General features: G+C 53.8%; 23 non-coding genes and 1 pseudogene across 23 annotated transcripts; 13 read left to right on the top strand and 11 right to left on the bottom strand.

The window, feature by feature from the left end:
* Nucleotides 1–378: 378 nt before the first annotated feature.
* Nucleotides 379–494, top strand: LOC136729820 (U5 spliceosomal RNA). Its single transcript, XR_010809090.1, has one exon. It is a non-coding gene; the product is annotated as a U5 spliceosomal RNA (small nuclear RNA).
* A 176-nt stretch (nucleotides 495–670) lies between these two features.
* Nucleotides 671–861, top strand: LOC136729798 (U2 spliceosomal RNA). The gene has a single exon (XR_010809070.1). It is a non-coding gene; the product is annotated as a U2 spliceosomal RNA (small nuclear RNA).
* A 464-nt stretch (nucleotides 862–1325) lies between these two features.
* On the top strand, nucleotides 1326–1441 carry LOC136729818 (U5 spliceosomal RNA). The gene has a single exon (XR_010809089.1). It is a non-coding gene; the product is annotated as a U5 spliceosomal RNA (small nuclear RNA).
* Nucleotides 1442–1617: 176 nt separating this feature from the next.
* On the top strand, nucleotides 1618–1805 carry LOC136729808 (U2 spliceosomal RNA). The gene has a single exon (XR_010809079.1). It is a non-coding gene; the product is annotated as a U2 spliceosomal RNA (small nuclear RNA).
* A 6918-nt stretch (nucleotides 1806–8723) lies between these two features.
* On the top strand, nucleotides 8724–8914 carry LOC136729797 (U2 spliceosomal RNA). Its single transcript, XR_010809069.1, has one exon. It is a non-coding gene; the product is annotated as a U2 spliceosomal RNA (small nuclear RNA).
* A 456-nt stretch (nucleotides 8915–9370) lies between these two features.
* Nucleotides 9371–9486, top strand: LOC136729817 (U5 spliceosomal RNA). Its single transcript, XR_010809088.1, has one exon. It is a non-coding gene; the product is annotated as a U5 spliceosomal RNA (small nuclear RNA).
* A 176-nt stretch (nucleotides 9487–9662) lies between these two features.
* On the top strand, nucleotides 9663–9853 carry LOC136729796 (U2 spliceosomal RNA). The gene has a single exon (XR_010809068.1). It is a non-coding gene; the product is annotated as a U2 spliceosomal RNA (small nuclear RNA).
* Nucleotides 9854–10315: 462 nt separating this feature from the next.
* LOC136729816 (U5 spliceosomal RNA) lies at nucleotides 10316–10431 on the top strand. The gene has a single exon (XR_010809087.1). It is a non-coding gene; the product is annotated as a U5 spliceosomal RNA (small nuclear RNA).
* Nucleotides 10432–10607: 176 nt separating this feature from the next.
* On the top strand, nucleotides 10608–10798 carry LOC136729795 (U2 spliceosomal RNA). The gene has a single exon (XR_010809067.1). It is a non-coding gene; the product is annotated as a U2 spliceosomal RNA (small nuclear RNA).
* A 462-nt stretch (nucleotides 10799–11260) lies between these two features.
* LOC136729814 (U5 spliceosomal RNA) lies at nucleotides 11261–11376 on the top strand. The gene has a single exon (XR_010809085.1). It is a non-coding gene; the product is annotated as a U5 spliceosomal RNA (small nuclear RNA).
* Nucleotides 11377–11552: 176 nt separating this feature from the next.
* LOC136729794 (U2 spliceosomal RNA) lies at nucleotides 11553–11743 on the top strand. Its single transcript, XR_010809066.1, has one exon. It is a non-coding gene; the product is annotated as a U2 spliceosomal RNA (small nuclear RNA).
* Nucleotides 11744–12205: 462 nt separating this feature from the next.
* On the top strand, nucleotides 12206–12321 carry LOC136729813 (U5 spliceosomal RNA). The gene has a single exon (XR_010809084.1). It is a non-coding gene; the product is annotated as a U5 spliceosomal RNA (small nuclear RNA).
* Nucleotides 12322–12497: 176 nt separating this feature from the next.
* LOC136729793 (U2 spliceosomal RNA) lies at nucleotides 12498–12688 on the top strand. The gene has a single exon (XR_010809065.1). It is a non-coding gene; the product is annotated as a U2 spliceosomal RNA (small nuclear RNA).
* A 7270-nt stretch (nucleotides 12689–19958) lies between these two features.
* On the bottom strand, nucleotides 19959–20149 carry LOC136729828 (U2 spliceosomal RNA). Its single transcript, XR_010809097.1, has one exon. It is a non-coding gene; the product is annotated as a U2 spliceosomal RNA (small nuclear RNA).
* A 176-nt stretch (nucleotides 20150–20325) lies between these two features.
* On the bottom strand, nucleotides 20326–20441 carry LOC136729812 (U5 spliceosomal RNA). Its single transcript, XR_010809083.1, has one exon. It is a non-coding gene; the product is annotated as a U5 spliceosomal RNA (small nuclear RNA).
* Nucleotides 20442–20932: 491 nt separating this feature from the next.
* LOC136729827 (U2 spliceosomal RNA) lies at nucleotides 20933–21123 on the bottom strand. Its single transcript, XR_010809096.1, has one exon. It is a non-coding gene; the product is annotated as a U2 spliceosomal RNA (small nuclear RNA).
* Nucleotides 21124–21299: 176 nt separating this feature from the next.
* On the bottom strand, nucleotides 21300–21415 carry LOC136729811 (U5 spliceosomal RNA). The gene has a single exon (XR_010809082.1). It is a non-coding gene; the product is annotated as a U5 spliceosomal RNA (small nuclear RNA).
* A 515-nt stretch (nucleotides 21416–21930) lies between these two features.
* Nucleotides 21931–22121, bottom strand: LOC136729815 (U2 spliceosomal RNA). The gene has a single exon (XR_010809086.1). It is a non-coding gene; the product is annotated as a U2 spliceosomal RNA (small nuclear RNA).
* A 176-nt stretch (nucleotides 22122–22297) lies between these two features.
* On the bottom strand, nucleotides 22298–22413 carry LOC136729810 (U5 spliceosomal RNA). The gene has a single exon (XR_010809081.1). It is a non-coding gene; the product is annotated as a U5 spliceosomal RNA (small nuclear RNA).
* A 510-nt stretch (nucleotides 22414–22923) lies between these two features.
* On the bottom strand, nucleotides 22924–23114 carry LOC136729804 (U2 spliceosomal RNA). Its single transcript, XR_010809075.1, has one exon. It is a non-coding gene; the product is annotated as a U2 spliceosomal RNA (small nuclear RNA).
* A 187-nt stretch (nucleotides 23115–23301) lies between these two features.
* Nucleotides 23302–23353, bottom strand: LOC136729826 (uncharacterized; annotated as a pseudogene).
* Nucleotides 23354–23850: 497 nt separating this feature from the next.
* LOC136729792 (U2 spliceosomal RNA) lies at nucleotides 23851–24041 on the bottom strand. The gene has a single exon (XR_010809064.1). It is a non-coding gene; the product is annotated as a U2 spliceosomal RNA (small nuclear RNA).
* A 176-nt stretch (nucleotides 24042–24217) lies between these two features.
* Nucleotides 24218–24333, bottom strand: LOC136729809 (U5 spliceosomal RNA). Its single transcript, XR_010809080.1, has one exon. It is a non-coding gene; the product is annotated as a U5 spliceosomal RNA (small nuclear RNA).
* Nucleotides 24334–24816: 483 nt separating this feature from the next.
* On the bottom strand, nucleotides 24817–25000 carry LOC136729807 (U2 spliceosomal RNA; the record flags this gene model as incomplete). Its single annotated transcript, XR_010809078.1, has 1 exon — nucleotides 24817–25000. It is a non-coding gene; the product is annotated as a U2 spliceosomal RNA (small nuclear RNA).

The following is a 25000-nucleotide window of genomic DNA, read 5'->3' as shown; positions in this document are numbered from 1 at the left end:
CTGCCGAGCGATGAGTTCTGTGATGTCATCACTGACCTGGCAGTAAAGGGAGAGGCAGAGAAAGGCACAGCACGGTGCTGAGCTCCCTCGCCGACTGGGCTAGGAAGACACAGGAAATGAACAATTGTAGTATTCATATTGTGAATCGATTTTGATCTGTATGTCCATGATTTTGAGCTCTCTCTTGTGTGCACATTGAACAGTGTGTGTGTGTGTGTGTGTGTGTGTCTCTCTCTCTCTCTCTCTCTCTCTCTCTCTCTCTCTCTCTCTCTCTCTCTCTCTCTCTCTCTCCCCCCCTCTCCCCCCCCCTCCCTCCCGGCTGTCTGGAGCATGGCCTGCGGCCGCAGGGAGCACCCAGGAGCTGGTTGGAAGCATCTTGGACTCGGGTTTCCCTTCAATACGCATAACGCTTTCGCCTTTTACTAAAGCATTCCGTGGAGGGGGACATGGATGAGTTTGTACCATTTTTTGGGAGGCTCTGCCCTGTTGGGGCGGAGCTGTGATCCAGGTGAACAGCAGATCAGGCATATAAGGTGGAGGTGGTCAATGTCAAGCAAATAAGCTTGCTAGGGTACCCAGCAGCGGTAGCAGCCCTGCCGGTGGCGCCCCCTCCTGGGGTGCTACCTCCTGGCCTGTGCCGCTGGCGTTCTGGGGGGAGCCCATTGCAGGTATCGCTTCTCGGCCTTTTGGCTAAGATCAAGTGTAGTATCTGTTCTTATCAGTTTAATATCTGATACGTCCCCCATGTGGGGACAACATATTAAACGGATTTTTGCAACGGGGAGTCGGAGAGGGAGCTTGCTCCACCCGCTTTACGCATCGGCCCGGTATTGCAGTGTTTCCGGGAAAGGTGCACGCACCTCCTTATCATTCTTGGGTTGAAAGAAAGACAAAAAAGCCTGCCTGCCGTGATAGAATGTACGTGCTTTGTGATGTCATTGCAGCCTGCCGAGCGATGAGTTCTGTGATGTCATCACTGACCTGGCAGTAAAGGGAGAGGCAGAGAAAGGCACAGCACGGTGCTGAGCTCCCTCGCCGACTGGGCTAGGAAGACACAGGAAATGAACAATTGTAGTATTCATATTGTGAATCGATTTTGATCTGTATGTCCATGATTTTGAGCTCTCTCTTGTGTGCACATTGAACAGTGTGTGTGTGTGTGTGTGTGTGTCTCTCTCTCTCTCTCTCTCTCTCTCTCTCTCTCTCTCTCTCTCTCTCTCTCTCTCTCTCTCTCTCTCCCCCCCTCTCCCCCCCCCTCCCTCCCGGCTGTCTGGAGCATGGCCTGCGGCCGCAGGGAGCACCCAGGAGCTGGTTGGAAGCATCTTGGACTCGGGTTTCCCTTCAATACGCATAACGCTTTCGCCTTTTACTAAAGCATTCCGTGGAGGGGGACATGGATGAGTTTGTACCATTTTTTGGGAGGCTCTGCCCTGTTGGGGCGGAGCTGTGATCCAGGTGAACAGCAGATCAGGCATATAAGGTGGAGGTGGTCAATGTCAAGCAAATAAGCTTGCTAGGGTACCCAGCAGCGGTAGCAGCCCTGCCGGTGGCGCCCCCTCCTGGGGTGCTACCTCCTGGCCTGTGCCGCTGGCGTTCTGGGGGGAGCCCATTGCAGGTATCGCTTCTCGGCCTTTTGGCTAAGATCAAGTGTAGTATCTGTTCTTATCAGTTTAATATCTACGTCCCCCATGTGGGGACAACATATTAAACGGATTTTTGCAACGGGGAGTCGGAGAGGGAGCTTGCTCCACCCGCTTTACGCATCGGCCCGGTATTGCAGTGTTTCCGGGAAAGGTGCACGCACCTCCTTATCATTCTTGGGTTGAAAGAAAGACAAAAAAGCCTGCCTGCCGTGATAGAATGTACGTGCTTTGTGATGTCATTGCAGCCTGCCGAGCGATGAGTTCTGTGATGTCATCACTGACCTGGCAGTAAAGGGAGAGGCAGAGAAAGGCACAGCACGGTGCTGAGCTCCCTCGCCGACTGGGCTAGGAAGACACAGGAAATGAACAATTGTAGTATTCATATTGTGAATCGATTTTGATCTGTATGTCCATGATTTTGAGCTCTCTCTTGTGTGCACATTGAACAGTGTGTGTGTGTGTGTGTGTGTGTCTCTCTCTCTCTCTCTCTCTCTCTCTCTCTCTCTCTCTCTCTCTCTCTCTCTCTCTCTCTCTCTCTCTCTCTCTCTCTCTCTCTCTCTCCCCCCCTCTCCCCCCCCCTCCCTCCCGGCTGTCTGGAGCATGGCCTGCGGCCGCAGGGAGCACCCAGGAGCTGGTTGGAAGCATCTTGGACTCGGGTTTCCCTCCAATAGCGAGAGAAACCTTTGTCCAGCAGGGGGCTTTTTGAGCTGTATCTGACAGTCTTTCTTTTTTCCTTGCAGGGAGCTGATCCATCAGGCCAGACCAGACGAGACGGGGAGGTGCCGGTTGACAGAGCTGCAGAGTCCTGGGTCCTTGGAGCGGTCCGGAGGCCGAGGCGAGTGGAGATTGGGACGGACCGGGAGCGACAGGGGACCTAGCCAGAGGGGTCGGAGGACTCCTCACGGAGTGGGTCCCATCCAGAAGCCCGGCCGACCATCTACCCGGAGCCCGGCCTGACCAGGACTGCTCCCCGCTGACGTCACCAGCCAGGATCCAGGAGAGGCCTCGGATTCCAGGGACCGACCAGGCCGATCGGCAACGTCCCTGAGGGAGGCCTCCTGCAGCCAGGGCCCGGACTTCTCCCCGCAAGGCCCGCTCCCTGCAAGAGCCCCGGAGGTGGAAGCCGCTCCCCAGCCAGGTGGACTTGCCCCGACCTCCGGATTGAGAGCCTCCCGACCCTTCTCCAAGGTAGGAAAGTGCAGCATGGCCCAGCGAACCGCCGGTGTGAGGCGCCATAATGCGGTGCGCTTCAGCCGTGAGGCTGGAGCCGAGACCGCGGCCCTCACCCGGCTGGAGTTCAGCAGGTCCGTGCTGCAGAGGGGCCTGGGCTTTGCCCCTTCTGAGCTGAACTGCGTGGTAAAACTGCCTGGACCTAGGGACGTGTTCGAGGTGAGCTTTAAGAACCCTCAAGTGCTGGAGAGTTTTTGGAACCTATATAGGGAGAAAAAAGACAGCATGCCCCTGAATGACTTTGTGGTCGACGCCCTGACGGATAGAGAGATTAAAATTGTAACTATTCAGTTTTACAACGAAGCAGTGGCAGAGTACGACGTAGAAGTATGGCTGAGGAGACACTGTGAGATCCTGTCTGAAAGTAGGAGAGTTAATGATGAGGATGGGGTCTGGACCGGTGCTCGGCGGTGGCAGGTGCGCCTGCAGGTGGAAGTGGCCGCCATCGGCGGAGTACGCCATCTACCAAGCACCGTGGTTTTAGGAGCAAATAGGGGGCTTGTCTTTTATCATGGCATGCCCAAATTATGTAGGAACTGCGGGGCCCTGGGTCATTTAGCCGCAGCCTGTACCATTGTTAAGTGCAAGGTCTGCGGCGGGGAACATCAGACCAGGGCCTGCAAGCAGGAGAGGGCCTGCAACCTGTGCGGTGGGGGAGGGCACCTCTTTAGGAATTGTCCCTCCTCCTATGCAAATAGGGCGCGGGCCCTCGGGGGTGGTGGAGAGAGAGAAAACCAAGCGGAGGCTCCTCCAAAGGTGATACCCCAAGATGGGGGTAGAGAGGAAACAATCCTCAGGAGCCTCATAGGCTCCCTCTCTGACTCTGGGTCAGAAGTGGAGGCAGAGGGAGAGTGGACAGTGGTAGCGGGGAAGAGAAGGAGGGCTGAGAAGAGGAGCATGGGTAGGGGGGGTATGATGAAAAAGAGGATTCATTCTGCAGATTCTCCCCCCCCTGCCGGCTCCTCCCCCGCTCCAGAGTCCCCTCCCTCTAATTTTTATACACCCCACTCTGACTCCGGAGAGGAGAGTGGTGGGCCTTCTCCACTGCCCCGAGTGGGCAGCCTGGTAGATGAGAGGCCCCCTAGAAATAACATTCCTCCTGCCCCACAACTGAGACTCTCCCAGGGGAGGGGTCAGGTATGCCCTCCCGGCAGTAGTGGGAGAGCCGCAGGTCCTCAGGAGACGAGAGTCGGCGCCAGTGTCCTTTCCCAGAAAGACATCAGGGACGTGATGGCAAGGTCACTGGCGCTGGGGGAGGAGGCCTGCGGCGGCAGACAGCCGGGAAGGGAGAGACCACCCCCTCCCCCACCATTAGTTAAAAGAACGACTAGCGGGGTCTATACAGTTTTCTCCCCAGTTGTACATAAAGCCTCTGCCCTGCCATCTGTTCGTCGGGCCTCGGCCTCAAAGGAACCAGGGAGAACCTCCAGCACCACGGGCCCTGAGCCCAGTGGAGTTTTGCCCGCCTTACCGGGTGGCGGGAGCCGAGCCCCCCCCATAGTCTTCCTAGAGGATCAAGCGGTGAGGCAAATGATTGAAATGATGGGTGCTAGCGCTAAGCTAGGTGAGGGAGAAGAGAGGAGTGGGGAAGAGAAAGGTTTCTTTACATGATTGTTACGGAGCGGGTAATTGCCCTCACAGCCATTATGGCATTAACTATTATTTCAATTAATGTGAGGAGCATTGCTGAGGTGAAAAAGAGGACCGATGTTTTAAACTCTCTGGCTGGAATGAAGGCGGATATTATCTGTTTGCAGGAGTGCGGCATCCCGTTCCAAAAAGAATACAAAGATCTCCGGGACACTTGGACCCTAGGAGAATCCTTCTGGTCGGGGTCCAATGTGTCCCGAGCGGACGGGATTGCCGTACTCCTGAAAAACCCCTTCTTAATAGTTAAAACATTCAAGGTTATAGAGGCGGGCAGACTGGCCAGCCTCGATTTTAAATACAAGGGGGCTGTATTGAGGCTGGTCAATGTCTATGCCCCCACCAGCCAGAGAGAGAGAGTCCTCTTTCTCCCTCAGCTACGCCCGCTCCTGATCGGCACCTTGCCAGTTATCATTTCAGGTGATTTCAACTGTGCTCTGAGGGATGTAGACCGGAGTAAGCCCCGCAACGATAGATCCAGCAGGGACCTTGCTGCGTTCGTGGAGGACTTTGAACTCTGCGACGCAGGTCGGGACCTGGTCCCCTTGTTCACCTGGGTGAGTTCTTCTGGCTCCTCCTTCTCCAGGATAGATCTCGTCCTCCTCAGTAAGCCACTGGAGAGGACCGCCATGTCTTCGGAGGCGGTCTTCTTTTCAGACCACAGGCTCCTGACGACAGAGGTGCTCATTCCGAGCACACGGGAGTCGGGGCCTGGGGTCTGGAAGCTCAACACCTCTCTGCTCGATGACCCTCGTGTGATTAAGACCTTTAGCAGACGCCTCGAGGAGTGGAGGACCCTGAAGGACCTTTTTGATTCTCCCATAGAGTGGTGGGAGATGATGAAGAAAAGAACCAAGGGCTACTTCATTCAGCTGGGGAAACGGAAAGCTCGCGAGAGGCGGGCGAGATATTCCCATCTAAACGCCCGCCTCCAGCGCCTGAGTCTTTTACAGCTCAGAGGCTTCGACCTAGCTGAGGAGGTGGCCCGGGTCAAACTGAGTCTCTCCGCCCTCTATCGGGAGGAGCAAGAAAAGATCAAGGTCCTTTCCAGGGTCCGCATCATGGAGGACGATGAGAAATGCAGCCGCTTCTTCTTCAAGAAAACGAAGGAGAGGCGGCCTGCAATGTCCTCCATGATCGACTCCTCGGGGCAAGAGGTGGAGGGCAGAGAGGCTGTTGAGACAGTGGTGCGGGACTTCTACAGGGAGTTGTACGGCCAGAAGGTGGTGGATCAAAATCTGATCCATCACTTTCTGTCCCTGTTGGAGTCCCGCAATGAGGGGGACGAGGAGGAGGAGGAGGATCCAGAGATCACCACCACTGAACTCTCCCAGGTGATAAAGAGTCTTAACTCTGGAAGGACACCGGGTCCCGATGGGATCCCTGCTGAGTTCTATAAGATCTTTTGGGAGGTGCTTAAGGAAGATCTGGGCCAGGTCCTGGGGTCGATGTACAGAGAGGGCAGATTGGCCCCTTCGATGAAGAAAAGTATCCTCTCCCTTCTTCACAAGAAGGGAGACCCAAAAGATCTGAGGAACTGGCGGCCAGTCAGCCTCCTGTGCACCGACTACAAGATACTGGCCAAAGCACTGACGCTCCGGCTACAGCGGCCACTCCCTCAAGTCGTGGGTCCCGACCAGGTCTGTGGTGCCCGGGGGAGATCGGCGGCCGACAACGCCATGCTGCTCAGGGATGTCGTGGCCTACTCGAACGAGAGAGGGCTTCCCCTGGTCCTAATCAGCTTGGACCAGGAGAAAGCCTTCGACAGAGTGGGCCACGAATACCTGCAGCTCGTTATGGAGAGGATGGGTCTCGCTCTTGGCCTGAGGAAGTGGGTGAAGATCATCTACAGCGGCCTAAGCAGCAGGGTCCTTGTGAACCGCCACCTGACCGAACCATTTCCGGTCAGGTCGGGGGTCCGGCAGGGTTGTCCCCTGTCGGCCCTGCTGTACGTCCTCTGCTTGGAGCCGTTCATGCAGGCGATCCGCCGGGACGTCCGGGTGACAGGTTTCCATCTCCCGGGTTCCGGCGGAGAGCAACTGAAGGCCCTGGCCTATATGGACGACGTGGCCGTGGTCTGCACGGACGCTCCGTCCGTGGCCAGGGTCGAGGAACTGCTGGACGGCTTCTGCAGGGCGACGGGGGCCGCTGTGAACAAGGCCAAGAGCGAGGTCTACCTCTCCAGGGCATGGCCTGTCGGCCGGGGCCCGCCGACCGTGTTCCCTGTGAAGCCGTTTATCAAGGTTCTGGGGATCACGATCGACGGGACCAACACGGGCACCCGGAGCTGGGAGGAGGCCATAGCAAAGGTCCAAAGGAAGATCCACGGCTGGAGCACAAGGACCTTGACGATGGCTGGTAAGGTGCTGGTCGTAAAGGCCATCCTCTTCCCGATACTCCTCTACGTAGGAATGATCTTCCCCCCAGACAAGGGTATCGCAAAACTAGTGACCCGAATTATATTTCGGTTTGTCTGGGGGAGCAAAATGGAGAGGCTGAAAAGAGTGCAGATGGTGAAGGGTACCCTGGATGGAGGCAGGGGGGTCCCGGACGTTGTGCGGCTGATAAAGGCGCAGGGGCTGGCCTATGTGGTTAAGAACATCCAGGCTGCTGGCAAGAAAGTGAGTTTCATGAACCGCTTTTATTTTGCCAGCAGCCTGAGACCATTCGGCCTCTGCGCCATGGACAACACCAGGCCGCACTCGTGGGATCCCCCGCCGTTCTACAGGGCGCTCCGAGCCTTTGCGCTCGAAGTAGGCCTCCATAAAGTCGTGCTGGCCTCCTGGGATTATAAGACCATCTGTAGTCAGATGAGATCTGCCCAGGAGACCAGCCGGATAGAAGATTTCCCTCCCGAAACCTGCCGGTTTATCTGGGCTAACGCTACGCACGTTTGCCTCACGAACACGCAGAAAGATGTCTCCTGGATGGCTGTGAGTCGGTGTCTCCCCACCCGAGTGTTTATGCACAGAAGGGGCATAGCTCCTTATGACACCTGCCCCTATAAGGGTTGCTTGGGGAAGGAGACGGAGGCTCACATTTTTAGTGAGTGCCCCTCCGCCCACAGGGTCTGGCTCCTGTTTTCTCCGTTCCTCCACAGGTTCGCCGTTCCTGCGCGGGCGACCGCCCAGCAGATCCTATACGGTCCGGCAAGGGGAATTTCAACATCAACCCTGAGGTGCTGGTGGCGTGTCGTCTGCGCGGTGAAGCAGGCACTGTGGGAGGGACGGAACATCTGTTTGTTTAATAAGCAGGAGCTGGACCCGATCGTCATCGCGCGGAGGGGCATGGTGTTTGTAAAAGACTACGTCAATCTGGAGGTCCATCAGAGGGGCAAGGAGGAAGCCTTTAAGAACTGGCGTATACAAGATCTGGGGGAGCTCAGGATCCCATGATGGGACCCACCTCCGGGGACGGTTAGTTCCCCCTGCTGGAGCCCGAGTCCAAGATCTTTTAAAGATCTTTTAAAGATTTTATGAATGATTGTTTTTAAAAGAAGATTTTAAATAACAAATCTTAATTGTTTTTAAAGACTTAGTTGTTTTTAAATCACAATTGTTTAGGGTTTCTGGTATAGTTTTGTTATATTTTTTTTGTCAAATACATTGACCGTTTTGGGTTTAATTTAAAATGCATTAGACTTTTTTTGTTTGTTTTTTATTTTTACTTTTTAATTGTTTCTTTATTTTGTCTATTGCATTTTCTGTTATCTTCAATGTATTTGATTTTTTTGTTGGTGTGCAGTTTTTGCTTTTATCACGTTTTGTTTATTTGATTTGAGCACGTTTATTTTAAAGTTTATTGTTTTAGTTTTGTTAAAAAAATCACAAGATTTTAAAAATTTTAAGTGATTTTAAGAACTGATATTTTAAACGATTTTAATCATAAGTATTAAAATTGAAATTGTTTTATTTTAAGAAATGTAAAAATACTAAACCTAATAAACAGTATTTTACTAAAGCATTCCGTGGAGGGGGACATGGATGAGTTTGTACCATTTTTTGGGAGGCTCTGCCCTGTTGGGGCGGAGCTGTGATCCAGGTGAACAGCAGATCAGGCATATAAGGTGGAGGTGGTCAATGTCAAGCAAATAAGCTTGCTAGGGTACCCAGCAGCGGTAGCAGCCCTGCCGGTGGCGCCCCCTCCTGGGGTGCTACCTCCTGGCCTGTGCCGCTGGCGTTCTGGGGGGAGCCCATTGCAGGTATCGCTTCTCGGCCTTTTGGCTAAGATCAAGTGTAGTATCTGTTCTTATCAGTTTAATATCTGATACGTCCCCCATGTGGGGACAACATATTAAACGGATTTTTGCAACGGGGAGTCGGAGAGGGAGCTTGCTCCACCCGCTTTACGCATCGGCCCGGTATTGCAGTGTTTCCGGGAAAGGTGCACGCACCTCCTTATCATTCTTGGGTTGAAAGAAAGACAAAAAAGCCTGCCTGCCGTGATAGAATGTACGTGCTTTGTGATGTCATTGCAGCCTGCCGAGCGATGAGTTCTGTGATGTCATCACTGACCTGGCAGTAAAGGGAGAGGCAGAGAAAGGCACAGCACGGTGCTGAGCTCCCTCGCCGACTGGGCTAGGAAGACACAGGAAATGAACAATTGTAGTATTCATATTGTGAATCGATTTTGATCTGTATGTCCATGATTTTGAGCTCTCTCTTGTGTGCACATTGAACAGTGTGTGTGTGTGTGTGTGTGTGTCTCTCTCTCTCTCTCTCTCTCTCTCTCTCTCTCTCTCTCTCTCTCTCTCTCTCTCTCTCCCCCCCTCTCCCCCCCCCTCCCTCCCGGCTGTCTGGAGCATGGCCTGCGGCCGCAGGGAGCACCCAGGAGCTGGTTGGAAGCATCTTGGACTCGGGTTTCCCTTCAATACGCATAACGCTTTCGCCTTTTACTAAAGCATTCCGTGGAGGGGGACATGGATGAGTTTGTACCATTTTTTGGGAGGCTCTGCCCTGTTGGGGCGGAGCTGTGATCCAGGTGAACAGCAGATCAGGCATATAAGGTGGAGGTGGTCAATGTCAAGCAAATAAGCTTGCTAGGGTACCCAGCAGCGGTAGCAGCCCTGCCGGTGGCGCCCCCTCCTGGGGTGCTACCTCCTGGCCTGTGCCGCTGGCGTTCTGGGGGGAGCCCATTGCAGGTATCGCTTCTCGGCCTTTTGGCTAAGATCAAGTGTAGTATCTGTTCTTATCAGTTTAATATCTGATACGTCCCCCATGTGGGGACAACATATTAAACGGATTTTTGCAACGGGGAGTCGGAGAGGGAGCTTGCTCCACCCGCTTTACGCATCGGCCCGGTATTGCAGTGTTTCCGGGAAAGGTGCACGCACCTCCTTATCATTCTTGGGTTGAAAGAAAGACAAAAAAGCCTGCCTGCCGTGATAGAATGTACGTGCTTTGTGATGTCATTGCAGCCTGCCGAGCGATGAGTTCTGTGATGTCATCACTGACCTGGCAGTAAAGGGAGAGGCAGAGAAAGGCACAGCACGGTGCTGAGCTCCCTCGCCGACTGGGCTAGGAAGACACAGGAAATGAACAATTGTAGTATTCATATTGTGAATCGATTTTGATCTGTATGTCCATGATTTTGAGCTCTCTCTTGTGTGCACATTGAACAGTGTGTGTGTGTGTGTGTGTGTGTCTCTCTCTCTCTCTCTCTCTCTCTCTCTCTCTCTCTCTCTCTCTCTCTCTCTCTCTCTCTCTCTCCCCCCCTCTCCCCCCCCCTCCCTCCCGGCTGTCTGGAGCATGGCCTGCGGCCGCAGGGAGCACCCAGGAGCTGGTTGGAAGCATCTTGGACTCGGGTTTCCCTTCAATACGCATAACGCTTTCGCCTTTTACTAAAGCATTCCGTGGAGGGGGACATGGATGAGTTTGTACCATTTTTTGGGAGGCTCTGCCCTGTTGGGGCGGAGCTGTGATCCAGGTGAACAGCAGATCAGGCATATAAGGTGGAGGTGGTCAATGTCAAGCAAATAAGCTTGCTAGGGTACCCAGCAGCGGTAGCAGCCCTGCCGGTGGCGCCCCCTCCTGGGGTGCTACCTCCTGGCCTGTGCCGCTGGCGTTCTGGGGGGAGCCCATTGCAGGTATCGCTTCTCGGCCTTTTGGCTAAGATCAAGTGTAGTATCTGTTCTTATCAGTTTAATATCTGATACGTCCCCCATGTGGGGACAACATATTAAACGGATTTTTGCAACGGGGAGTCGGAGAGGGAGCTTGCTCCACCCGCTTTACGCATCGGCCCGGTATTGCAGTGTTTCCGGGAAAGGTGCACGCACCTCCTTATCATTCTTGGGTTGAAAGAAAGACAAAAAAGCCTGCCTGCCGTGATAGAATGTACGTGCTTTGTGATGTCATTGCAGCCTGCCGAGCGATGAGTTCTGTGATGTCATCACTGACCTGGCAGTAAAGGGAGAGGCAGAGAAAGGCACAGCACGGTGCTGAGCTCCCTCGCCGACTGGGCTAGGAAGACACAGGAAATGAACAATTGTAGTATTCATATTGTGAATCGATTTTGATCTGTATGTCCATGATTTTGAGCTCTCTCTTGTGTGCACATTGAACAGTGTGTGTGTGTGTGTGTGTGTGTCTCTCTCTCTCTCTCTCTCTCTCTCTCTCTCTCTCTCTCTCTCTCTCTCTCTCTCTCTCTCTCTCCCCCCCTCTCCCCCCCCCTCCCTCCCGGCTGTCTGGAGCATGGCCTGCGGCCGCAGGGAGCACCCAGGAGCTGGTTGGAAGCATCTTGGACTCGGGTTTCCCTTCAATACGCATAACGCTTTCGCCTTTTACTAAAGCATTCCGTGGAGGGGGACATGGATGAGTTTGTACCATTTTTTGGGAGGCTCTGCCCTGTTGGGGCGGAGCTGTGATCCAGGTGAACAGCAGATCAGGCATATAAGGTGGAGGTGGTCAATGTCAAGCAAATAAGCTTGCTAGGGTACCCAGCAGCGGTAGCAGCCCTGCCGGTGGCGCCCCCTCCTGGGGTGCTACCTCCTGGCCTGTGCCGCTGGCGTTCTGGGGGGAGCCCATTGCAGGTATCGCTTCTCGGCCTTTTGGCTAAGATCAAGTGTAGTATCTGTTCTTATCAGTTTAATATCTGATACGTCCCCCATGTGGGGACAACATATTAAACGGATTTTTGCAACGGGGAGTCGGAGAGGGAGCTTGCTCCACCCGCTTTACGCATCGGCCCGGTATTGCAGTGTTTCCGGGAAAGGTGCACGCACCTCCTTATCATTCTTGGGTTGAAAGAAAGACAAAAAAGCCTGCCTGCCGTGATAGAATGTACGTGCTTTGTGATGTCATTGCAGCCTGCCGAGCGATGAGTTCTGTGATGTCATCACTGACCTGGCAGTAAAGGGAGAGGCAGAGAAAGGCACAGCACGGTGCTGAGCTCCCTCGCCGACTGGGCTAGGAAGACACAGGAAATGAACAATTGTAGTATTCATATTGTGAATCGATTTTGATCTGTATGTCCATGATTTTGAGCTCTCTCTTGTGTGCACATTGAACAGTGTGTGTGTGTGTGTGTGTGTGTGTCTCTCTCTCTCTCTCTCTCTCTCTCTCTCTCTCTCTCTCTCTCTCTCTCTCTCTCTCTCTCTCCCCCCCTCTCCCCCCCCCTCCCTCCCGGCTGTCTGGAGCATGGCCTGCGGCCGCAGGGAGCACCCAGGAGCTGGTTGGAAGCATCTTGGACTCGGGTTTCCCTTCAATACGCATAACGCTTTCGCCTTTTACTAAAGCATTCCGTGGAGGGGGACATGGATGAGTTTGTACCATTTTTTGGGAGGCTCTGCCCTGTTGGGGCGGAGCTGTGATCCAGGTGAACAGCAGATCAGGCATATAAGGTGGAGGTGGTCAATGTCAAGCAAATAAGCTTGCTAGGGTACCCAGCAGCGGTAGCAGCCCTGCCGGTGGCGCCCCCTCCTGGGGTGCTACCTCCTGGCCTGTGCCGCTGGCGTTCTGGGGGGAGCCCATTGCAGGTATCGCTTCTCGGCCTTTTGGCTAAGATCAAGTGTAGTATCTGTTCTTATCAGTTTAATATCTGATACGTCCCCCATGTGGGGACAACATATTAAACGGATTTTTGCAACGGGGAGTCGGAGAGGGAGCTTGCTCCACCCGCTTTACGCATCGGCCCGGTATTGCAGTGTTTCCGGGAAAGGTGCACGCACCTCCTTATCATTCTTGGGTTGAAAGAAAGACAAAAAAGCCTGCCTGCCGTGATAGAATGTACGTGCTTTGTGATGTCATTGCAGCCTGCCGAGCGATGAGTTCTGTGATGTCATCACTGACCTGGCAGTAAAGGGAGAGGCAGAGAAAGGCACAGCACGGTGCTGAGCTCCCTCGCCGACTGGGCTAGGAAGACACAGGAAATGAACAATTGTAGTATTCATATTGTGAATCGATTTTGATCTGTATGTCCATGATTTTGAGCTCTCTCTTGTGTGCACATTGAACAGTGTGTGTGTGTGTGTGTGTGTGTCTCTCTCTCTCTCTCTCTCTCTCTCTCTCTCTCTCTCTCTCTCTCTCTCTCTCTCTCTCTCTCTCTCTCTCTCTCCCCCCCTCTCCCCCCCCCTCCCTCCCGGCTGTCTGGAGCATGGCCTGCGGCCGCAGGGAGCACCCAGGAGCTGGTTGGAAGCATCTTGGACTCGGGTTTCCCTTCAATACGCATAACGCTTTCGCCTTTTACTAAAGCACCAACAGGGCAGAGCCTCCCAAAAAATGGTACAAACTCATCCATGTCCCCCTCCACGGAATGCTTTAGTAAAATACTATTTTATTGGATTTAGTATTTTCATTTCATCAATAAAAACAATTCGATTTTTAATACTTATGATTAAAAATATTGACATATCAATTCTTAAAATCACTTAAAATTTTTAAAATCTTGTGATTTTTTTAACAAAACTAAAACAATAAACTTTAAAATAAACGTGCTCAAATCAAATAAACAAAACGTGATAAAAGCAAAAACTGCACACCAACAAAAGAGTCAAATACATTGAAAATAACAGAAAATGCATTAGACAAAATAAAGAAACAATTAAAAGGAAAAAATAAAAAACAAACAAAAAAAGTCTAATGCATTTTAAATTAAACCAAAAAACGGTCAATGTATTTGACAACAAAATATAACAAAACTATACCTAAAAAGCCCTAAACAATGTGATTTAAAAACAACTAAATCTTTAAAAACAATTAAGATTCATTATTTAAAATCTTCTTTTAAAAACAATCATTCATAAAATCTTTAAAAGATCTTGGACTCGGGCTCCAGCAGGGGGAACTAACCGTCCCCGGAGGTGGGTCCCATCACGGGATCCTGAGCTCCCCCAGATCTTGTATGCGCCAGTTCTTAAAGGCTTCCTCCTTGCCCCTCTGATGGACCTCCAGATTGACATAGTCTTTCACAAACACCATGCCCCTCCGCGCGATGACGATCGGGTCCAGCTCCTGCTTATTGAACAAACAGATGTTCCGTCCCTCCCACAGTGCCTGCTTCACTGCGCAGACGACACGCCACCAGCACCTCAAGGTAGATGTAGAAATTCCCTTGGCTGGACCGTATAGGATCTGCTGGGCGGTCGCCCGCGCAGGAACGGCAAACCTGTGGAGGAACGGGGAAAACAGGAGCCAGACCCTATGGGCGGAGGGGCACTCACTAAAGATGTGAGCCTCCGTCTCCTTCCCCAAGCAACCCTTATAGGGGCAGGTGTCATAAGGAGCTATGCCCCTTCTGTGCATAAACACTCGGGTGGGGAGACACCGACTCACAGCCATCCAGGAGACATCTTTCTGCGTATTCGTGAGGCAAACGTGCGTAGCGTTAGCCCAGATAAACCGGCAGGTTTCGGGAGGGAAATCTTCTATCCGGCTGGTCTCCTGGGCAGATCTCATCTGACTACAGATGGTCTTATAATCCCAGGAGGCCAGCACGACTTTATGGAGGCCTACTTCGAGCGCAAAGGCTCGGAGCGCCCTGTAGAACGGCGGGGGATCCCACGAGTGCGGCCTGGTGTTGTCCATGGCGCAGAGGCCGAATGGTCTCAGGCTGCTGGCAAAATAAAAGCGGTTCATGAAACTCACCTTCTTGCCAGCAGCCTGGATGTTCTTAACCACATAGGCCAGCCCCTGCGCCTTTATCAGCCGCACAACGTCCGGGACCCCCCTGCCTCCATCCAGGGTACCCTTCACCATCTGCACTCTTTTCAGCCTCTCCATTTTGCTCCCCCAGACAAACCGAAATATAATTCGGGTCACTAGTTTTGCGATACCCTTGTCTGGGGGGAAGATCATTCCTACGTAGAGGAGTATCGGGAAGAGGATGGCCTTTACGACCAGCACCTTACCAGCCATCGTCAAGGTCCTTGTGCTCCAGCCGTGGATCTTCTTTTGGACCTTTGCTATGGCCTCCTCCCAGCTCCGGGTGCCCGTGTTGGTCCCGTCGATCGTGATCCCCAGAACCTTGATAAACGGCTTCACAGGGAACACGGTCGGCGGGCCCCGGCCGACAGGCCATGCCCTGGAGAGGTAGACCTCGCTCTTGGCCTTGTTCACAGCGGCCCCCGTCGCCCTGCAGAAGCCGTCCAGCAGTTCCTCGACCCTGGCCACGGACGGAGCGTCCGTGCAGACCACGGCCACGTCGTCCATATAGGCCAGGGCCTTCAGTTGCTCTCCGCCGGAACCCGGGAGATGGAAACCTGTCACCCGGACGTCCCGGCGGATCGCCTGCATGAACGGCTCCAGGCAGAGGACGTACAGCAGGGCCGACAGGGGACAACCCTGCCGGACCCCCGACCTGACCGGAAATGGTTCGGTCAGGTGGCGGTTCACAAGGACCCTGCTGCTTAGGCCGCTGTAGATGATCTTCACCCACTTCCTCAGGCCAAGAGCGAGACCCATCCTCTCCATAACGAGCTGCAGGTATTCGTGGCCCACTCTGTCGAAGGCTTTCTCCTGGTCCAAGCTGATTAGGACCAGGGGAAGCCCTCTCTCGTTCGAGTAGGCCACGACATCCCTGAGCAGCATGGCGTTGTCGGCCGCCGATCTCCCCCGGGCACCACAGACCTGGTCGGGACCCACGACTTGAGGGAGTGGCCGCTGCAGCCGGAGCGTCAGTGCTTTGGCCAGTATCTTGTAGTCGGTGCACAGGAGGCTGACTGGCCGCCAGTTCCTCAGATCTTTTGGGTCTCCCTTCTTGTGAAGAAGGGAGAGGATACTTTTCTTCATCGAAGGGGCCAATCTGCCCTCTCTGTACATCGACCCCAGTACCTGGCCCAGATCTTCCTTAAGCACCTCCCAAAAGATCTTATAGAACTCAGCAGGGATCCCATCGGGACCCGGTGTCCTTCCAGAGTTAAGACTCTTTATCACCTGGGAGAGTTCAGTGGTGGTGATCTCTGGATCCTCCTCCTCCTCCTCGTCCCCCTCATTGCGGGACTCCAACAGGGACAGAAAGTGATGGATCAGATTTTGATCCACCACCTTCTGGTCGTACAACTCCCTGTAGAAATCCCGCACCACTGTCTCAACAGCCTCTCTGCCCTCCACCTCTTGCCCCGAGGAGTCGATCATGGAGGACATTGCAGGCCGCCTCTCCTTCGTTTTCTTGAAGAAGAAGCGGCTGCATTTCTCATCGTCCTCCATGATGCGGACCCTGGAAAGGACCTTGATCTTTTCTTGCTCCTCCCGATAGAGGGCGGAGAGACTCAGTTTGACCCGGGCCACCTCCTCAGCTAGGTCGAAGCCTCTGAGCTGTAAAAGACTCAGGCGCTGGAGGCGGGCGTTTAGATGGGAATATCTCGCCCGCCTCTCGCGAGCTTTCCGTTTCCCCAGCTGAATGAAGTAGCCCTTGGTTCTTTTCTTCATCATCTCCCACCACTCTATGGGAGAATCAAAAAGGTCCTTCAGGGTCCTCCACTCCTCGAGGCGTCTGCTAAAGGTCTTAATCACACGAGGGTCATCGAGCAGAGAGGTGTTGAGCTTCCAGACCCCAGGCCCCGACTCCCGTGTGCTCGGAATGAGCACCTCTGTCGTCAGGAGCCTGTGGTCTGAAAAGAAGACCGCCTCCGAAGACATGGCGGTCCTCTCCAGTGGCTTGCTGAGGAGGACGAGATCTATCCTGGAGAAGGAGGAGCCAGAAGAACTCACCCAGGTGAACAAGGGGACCAGGTCCCGACCTGCGTCGCAGAGTTCAAAGTCCTCCACGAACGCAGCGAGGTCCCTGCTGGATCTATCGTTGCGGGGCTTACTCCGGTCTACATCCCTCAGAGCACAGTTGAAATCACCTGAAATGATAACTGGCAAGGTGCCGATCAGGAGCGGGCGTAGCTGAGGGAGAAAGAGGACTCTCTCTCTCTGGCTGGTGGGGGCATAGACATTGACCAGCCTCAATACAGCCCCCTTGTATTTAAAATCGAGGCTGGCCAGTCTGCCCGCCTCTATTACCTTAAATGTTTTAACTATTAAAAAGGGGTTTTTCAGGAGTACGGCAATCCCGTCCGCTCGGGACACATTGGACCCCGACCAGAAGGATTCTCCTAGGGTCCAAGTGTCCCGGAGATCTTTATATTCTTTTTGGAACGGGATGCCGCACTCCTGCAAACAAATAATGTCTGCCTTCATTCCAGCCAGAGAGTTTAAAACATCGGTCCTCTTTTTCACCTCAGCAATGCTCCTCACATTGATTGAAATAATGGTTAATGCCATAATGGCTGTGAGGGCAATTACCCGCTCCGTAACAATCATGTAAAGAAACCTTTCTCTTCCCCACTCCTCTCTTCTCCCTCACCTAGCTTAGCGCTAGCACCCATCATTTCAATCATTTGCCTCACCGCTTGATCCTCTAGGAAGACTATGGGGGGGGCTCGGCTCCCGCCACCCGGTAAGGCGGGCAAAACTCCACTGGGCTCAGGGCCCGTGGTGCTGGAGGTTCTCCCTGGTTCCTTTGCGGCCGAGGCCCGACGAACAGATGGCAGGGCAGAGGCTTTATGTACAACTGGGGAGAAAACTGTGTAGACCCCGCTAGTTGTTCTTTTAACTAATGGTGGGGGAGGGGGTGGTCTCTCCCTTCCCGGCTGTCTGCCGCCGCAGGCCTCTTCCCCCAGCGCCAGTGACCTTGCCATCACGTCCCTGATGTCTTTCTGGGAAAGGACACTGGCGCCGACTCTCGTCTCCTGAGGGCCTGCGGCTCTCCCACTACTGCCGGGAGGGCATACCTGACCCCTCCCCTGGGAGAGTCTCAGTTGTGGGGCAGGAGGAATGTTATTTCTAGGGGGCCTCTCATCTACCAGGCTGCCCACTCGGGGCAGTGGAGAAGGCCCACCACTCTCCTCTCCGGAGTCAGAGTGGGGCGTATAAAAATTTGAGGGAGGGGACTCTGGAGCGGGGGAGGAGCCGGCAGGGGGGGGAGAATCTGCAGAATGAATCCTCTTTTTCATCATACCCCCCCTACCCATGCTCCTCTTCTCAGCCCTCCTTCTCTTCCCCGCTACCACTGTCCACTCTCCCTCTGCCTCCACTTCTGACCCAGAGTCAGAGAGGGAGCCTATGAGGCTCCTGAGGATTGTTTCCTCTCTACCCCCATCTTGGGGTATCACCTTTGGAGGAGCCTCCACTTGGTTTTCTCTCTCTCCACCACCCCCGAGGGCCCGCGCCCTATTTGCATAGGAGGAGGGACAATTCCTAAAGAGGTGCCCTCCCCCACCGCACAGGTTGCAGGCCCTCTCCTGCTTGCAGGCCCTGGTCTGATGTTCCCCGCCGCAGACCTTGCACTTAACAACGGTACAGGCTGCGGCTAAATGACCCAGGGCCCCGCAGTTCCTACATAATTTGGGCATGCCATGATAAAAGACAAGCCCCCTATTTGCTCCTAAAACCACGGTGCTTGGTAGATGGCGTACTCCGCCGATGGCGGCCACTTCCACCTGCAGGCGCACCTGCCACCGCCGAGCACCGGTCCAGACCCCATCCTCATCATTAACTCTCCTACTTTCAGACAGGATCTCACAGTGTCTCCTCAGCCATACTTCTACGTCATACTCTGCCACTGCTTCATTGTAAAACTGAATAGTTACAATTTTAATCTCTCTATCTGTCAGGGCGTCGACCACAAAGTCATTCAGGGGCATGCTGTCTTTTTTTTCCCTATACAGGTTCCAAAAACTCTCCAGCACTTGAGGGTTCTTAAAGCTCACCTCGAACACGTCCCTAGGTCCAGGCAGTTTCACCACACAGTTCAGCTCAGAAGGGGCAAAGCCCAGGCCCCTCTGCAGCACGGACCTGCTGAACTCCAGCCGGGTGAGGGCCGCGGTCTCGGCTCCAGCCTCACGGCTGAAGCGCACCGCATTATGGCGCCTCACACCGGCGGTTCGCTGGGCCATGCTGCACTTTCCTACCTTGGAGAAGGGTCGGGAGGCTCTCAATCCGGAGGTCGGGGCAAGTCCACCTGGCTGGGGAGCAGCTTCCACCTCCGGGGCTCTTGCAGGGAGCGGGCCTTGCGGGGAGAAGTCCGGGCCCTGGCTGCAGGAGGCCTCCCTCAGGGACGTTGCCGATCGGCCTGGTCGGTCCCTGGAATCCGAGGCCTCTCCTGGATCCTGGCTGGTGACGTCAGCGGGGAGCAGTCCTGGTCAGGCCGGGCTCCGGGTAGATGGTCGGCCGGGCTTCTGGATGGGACCCACTCCGTGAGGAGTCCTCCGACCCCTCTGGCTAGGTCCCCTGTCGCTCCCGGTCCGTCCCAATCTCCACTCGCCTCGGCCTCCGGACCGCTCCAAGGACCCAGGACTCTGCAGCTCTGTCAACCGGCACCTCCCCGTCTCGTCTGGTCTGGCCTGATGGATCAGCTCCCTGCAAGGAAAAAAGAAAGACTGTCAAGTACAGTTCAAAAGCCCCCTGCTGGACAAAGGTTTCTCTCGCTATTGGAGGGAAACCCGAGTCCAAGATGCTTCCAACCAGCTCCTGGGTGCTCCCTGCGGCCGCAGGCCATGCTCCAGACAGCCGGGAGGGAGGGGGGGGGGAGAGAGAGAGAGAGAGAGAGAGAGAGAGAGAGAGAGAGAGAGAGAGACACACACACACACACACACACACACACACACACACACACACACACACACACACACACACACACACACACACACACACACACACACACACACACACTGTTCAATGTGCACACAAGAGAGAGCTCAAAATCATGGACATACAGATCAAAATCGATTCACAATATGAATACTACAATTGTTCATTTCCTGTGTCTTCCTAGCCCAGTCGGCGAGGGAGCTCAGCACCGTGCTGTGCCTTTCTCTGCCTCTCCCTTTACTGCCAGGTCAGTGATGACATCACAGAACTCATCGCTCGGCAGGCTGCAATGACATCACAAAGCACGTACATTCTATCATGGCAGGCAGGCTTTTTTGTCTTTCTTTCAACCCAAGAATGATAAGGAGGTGCGTGCACCTTTCCCGGAAACACTGCAATACCGGGCCGATGCGTAAAGCGGGTGGAGCAAGCTCCCTCTCCGACTCCCCGTTGCAAAAATCCGTTTAATATGTTGTCCCCACATGGGGGACGTATCAGATATTAAACTGATAAGAACAGATACTACACTTGATCTTAGCCAAAAGGCCGAGAAGCGATACCTGCAATGGGCTCCCCCCAGAACGCCAGCGGCACAGGCCAGGAGGTAGCACCCCAGGAGAGGGCGCCACCGGCAGGGCTGCTACCGCTGCTGGGTACCCTAGCAAGCTTATTTGCTTGACATTGACCACCTCCACCTTATATGCCTGATCTGCTGTTCACCTGGATCACAGCTCCGCCCCAACAGGGCAGAGCCTCCCAAAAAATGGTACAAACTCATCCATGTCCCCCTCCACGGAATGCTTTAGTAAAAGGCGAAAGCGTTATGCGTATTGAAGGGAAACCCGAGTCCAAGATGCTTCCAACCAGCTCCTGGGTGCTCCCTGCGGCCGCAGGCCATGCTCCAGACAGCCGGGAGGGAGGGGGGGGGGAGAGAGAGAGAGAGAGAGAGAGAGAGAGAGAGAGAGAGAGAGAGAGACACACACACACACACACACACACACACACACACACACACACACACACACACACACACACACACACACACACACACACACTGTTCAATGTGCACACAAGAGAGAGCTCAAAATCATGGACATACAGATCAAAATCGATTCACAATATGAATACTACAATTGTTCATTTCCTGTGTCTTCCTAGCCCAGTCGGCGAGGGAGCTCAGCACCGTGCTGTGCCTTTCTCTGCCTCTCCCTTTACTGCCAGGTCAGTGATGACATCACAGAACTCATCGCTCGGCAGGCTGCAATGACATCACAAAGCACGTACATTCTATCATGGCAGGCAGGCTTTTTTGTCTTTCTTTCAACCCAAGAATGATAAGGAGGTGCGTGCACCTTTCCCGGAAACACTGCAATACCGGGCCGATGCGTAAAGCGGGTGGAGCAAGCTCCCTCTCCGACTCCCCGTTGCAAAAATCCGTTTAATATGTTGTCCCCACATGGGGGACGTATCAGATATTAAACTGATAAGAACAGATACTACACTTGATCTTAGCCAAAAGGCCGAGAAGCGATACCTGCAATGGGCTCCCCCCAGAACGCCAGCGGCACAGGCCAGGAGGTAGCACCCCAGGAGAGGGCGCCACCGGCAGGGCTGCTACCGCTGCTGGGTACCCTAGCAAGCTTATTTGCTTGACATTGACCACCTCCACCTTATATGCCTGATCTGCTGTTCACCTGGATCACAGCTCCGCCCCAACAGGGCAGAGCCTCCCAAAAAATGGTACAAACTCATCCATGTCCCCCTCCACGGAATGCTTTAGTAAAAGGCGAAAGCGTTATGCGTATTGAAGGGAAACCCGAGTCCAAGATGCTTCCAACCAGCTCCTGGGTGCTCCCTGCGGCCGCAGGCCATGCTCCAGACAGCCGGGAGGGAGGGGGGGGGGAGAGAGAGAGAGAGAGAGAGAGAGAGAGAGAGAGAGAGAGAGAGACACACACACACACACACACACACACACACACACACACACACACACACACACACACACACACACACACACACACACACACACACACACACACACACACACACACACTGTTCAATGTGCACACAAGAGAGAGCTCAAAATCATGGACATACAGATCAAAATCGATTCACAATATGAATACTACAATTGTTCATTTCCTGTGTCTTCCTAGCCCAGTCGGCGAGGGAGCTCAGCACCGTGCTGTGCCTTTCTCTGCCTCTCCCTTTACTGCCAGGTCAGTGATGACATCACAGAACTCATCGCTCGGCAGGCTGCAATGACATCACAAAGCACGTACATTCTATCATGGCAGGCAGGCTTTTTTGTCTTTCTTTCAACCCAAGAATGATAAGGAGGTGCGTGCACCTTTCCCGGAAACACTGCAATACCGGGCCGATGCGTAAAGCGGGTGGAGCAAGCTCCCTCTCCGACTCCCCGTTGCAAAAATCCGTTTAATATGTTGTCCCCACATGGGGGACGTATCAGATATTAAACTGATAAGAACAGATACTACACTTGATCTTAGCCAAAAGGCCGAGAAGCGATACCTGCAATGGGCTCCCCCCAGAACGCCAGCGGCACAGGCCAGGAGGTAGCACCCCAGGAGAGGGCGCCACCGGCAGGGCTGCTACCGCTGCTGGGTACCCTAGCAAGCTTATTTGCTTGACATTGACCACCTCCACCTTATATGCCTGATCTGCTGTTCACCTGGATCACAGCTCCGCCCCAACAGGGCAGAGCCTCCCAAAAAATGGTACAAACTCATCCATGTCCCCCTCCACGGAATGCTTTAGTAAAAGGCGAAAGCGTTATGCGTATTGAAGGGAAACCCGAGTCCAAGATGCTTCCAACCAGCTCCTGGGTGCTCCCTGCGGCCGCAGGCCATGCTCCAGACAGCCGGGAGGGAGGGGGGGGGAGAGAGAGAGAGAGAGAGAGAGAGAGAGAGAGAGAGAGAGAGAGAGACACACACACACACACACACACACACACACACACACACACACACACACACACACACACACACACACACACACACACACACACACACACACACACACACACTGTTCAATGTGCACACAAGAGAGAGCTCAAAATCATGGACATACAGATCAAAATCGATTCACAATATGAATACTACAATTGTTCATTTCCTGTGTCTTCCTAGCCCAGTCGGCGAGGGAGCTCAGCACCGTGCTGTGCCTTTCTCTGCCTCTCCCTTTACTGCCAGGTCAGTGATGACATCACAGAACTCATCGCTCGGCAGGCTGCAATGACATCACAAAGCACGTACATTCTATCATGGCAGGCAGGCTTTTTTGTCTTTCTTTCAACCCAAGAATGATAAGGAGGTGCGTGCACCTTTCCCGGAAACACTGCAATACCGGGCCGATGCGTAAAGCGGGTGGAGCAAGCTCCCTCTCCGACTCCCCGTTGCAAAAATCCGTTTAATATGTTGTCCCCACATGGGGGACGTATCAGATATTAAACTGATAAGAACAGATACTACACTTGATCTTAGCCAAAAGGCCGAGAAGCGATACCTGCAATGGGCTCCCCCCAGAACGCCAGCGGCACAGGCCAGGAGGTAGCACCCCAGGAGAGGGCGCCACCGGCAGGGCTGCTACCGCTGCTGGGTACCCTAGCAAGCTTATTTGCTTGACATTGACCACCTCCACCTTATATGCCTGATCTGCTGTTCACCTGGATCACAGCTCCGCCCCAACAGCCCTCCACGGAATGCTTTAGTAAAAGGCGAAAGCGTTATGCGTATTGAAGGGAAACCCGAGTCCAAGATGCTTCCAACCAGCTCCTGGGTGCTCCCTGCGGCCGCAGGCCATGCTCCAGACAGCCGGGAGGGAGGGGGGGGGGAGAGAGAGAGAGAGAGAGAGAGAGAGAGAGAGAGAGAGAGAGAGACACACACACACACACACACACACACACACACACACACACACACACACACACACACACACACACACACACACACACTGTTCAATGTGCACACAAGAGAGAGCTCAAAATCATGGACATACAGATCAAAATCGATTCACAATATGAATACTACAATTGTTCATTTCCTGTGTCTTCCTAGCCCAGTCGGCGAGGGAGCTCAGCACCGTGCTGTGCCTTTCTCTGCCTCTCCCTTTACTGCCAGGTCAGTGATGACATCACAGAACTCATCGCTCGGCAGGCTGCAATGACATCACAAAGCACGTACATTCTATCATGGCAGGCAGGCTTTTTTGTCTTTCTTTCAACCCAAGAATGATAAGGAGGTGCGTGCACCTTTCCCGGAAACACTGCAATACCGGGCCGATGCGTAAAGCGGGTGGAGCAAGCTCCCTCTCCGACTCCCCGTTGCAAAAATCCGTTTAATATGTTGTCCCCACATGGGGGACGTATCAGATATTAAACTGATAAGAACAGATACTACACTTGATCTTAGCCAAAAGGCCGAGAAGCGATACCTGCAATGGGCTCCCCCCAGAACGCCAGCGGCACAGGCCAGGAGGTAGCACCCCAGGAGAGGGCGCCACCGGCAGGGCTGCTACCGCTGCTGGGTACCCTAGCAAGCTTATTTGCTTGACATTGACCACCTCCACCTTATATGCCTGATCTGCTGTTCACCTGGATCACAGCTCCGCCCCAACAGGGCAGAGCCTCCCAAAAAATGGTACAAACTCATCCATGTCCCCCTCCACGGAATGCTTTAGTAAAAGGCGAAAGCGTTATGCGTATTGAAGGGAAACCCGAGTCCAAGATGCTTCCAACCAGCTCCTGGGTGCTCCCTGCGGCCGCAGGCCATGCTCCAGACAGCCGGGAGGGAGGGGGGGGGGAGAGAGAGAGAGAGAGAGAGAGAGAGAGAGAGAGAGAGAGAGAGAGACACACACACACACACACACACACACACACACACACACACACACACACACACACACACACACACACACACACTGTTCAATGTGCACACAAGAGAGAGCTCAAAATCATGGACATACAGATCAAAATCGATTCACAATATGAATACTACAATTGTTCATTTCCTGTGTCTTCCTAGCCCAGTCGGCGAGGGAGCTCAGCACCGTGCTGTGCCTTTCTCTGCCTCTCCCTTTACTGCCAGGTCAGTGATGACATCACAGAACTCATCGCTCGGCAGGCTGCAATGACATCACAAAGCACGTACATTCTATCATGGCAGGCAGGCTTTTTTGTCTTTCTTTCAACCCAAGAATGATAAGGAGGTGCGTGCACCTTTCCCGGAAACACTGCAATACCGGGCCGATGCGTAAAGCGGGTGGAGCAAGCTCCCTCTCCGACTCCCCGTTGCAAAAATCCGTTTAATATGTTGTCCCCACATGGGGGACGTATCAGATATTAAACTGATAAGAACAGATACTACACTTGATCTTAGCCAAAAGGCCGAG

This window comes from Amia ocellicauda, unplaced genomic scaffold (assembly GCF_036373705.1).
Source record: "Amia ocellicauda isolate fAmiCal2 unplaced genomic scaffold, fAmiCal2.hap1 HAP1_SCAFFOLD_306, whole genome shotgun sequence".
NCBI lineage: Eukaryota > Metazoa > Chordata > Actinopteri > Amiiformes > Amiidae > Amia > Amia ocellicauda.
Note: the sequence above shows the minus strand (reverse complement) of the source record. Positions and strands in the feature narration are given on the sequence as shown.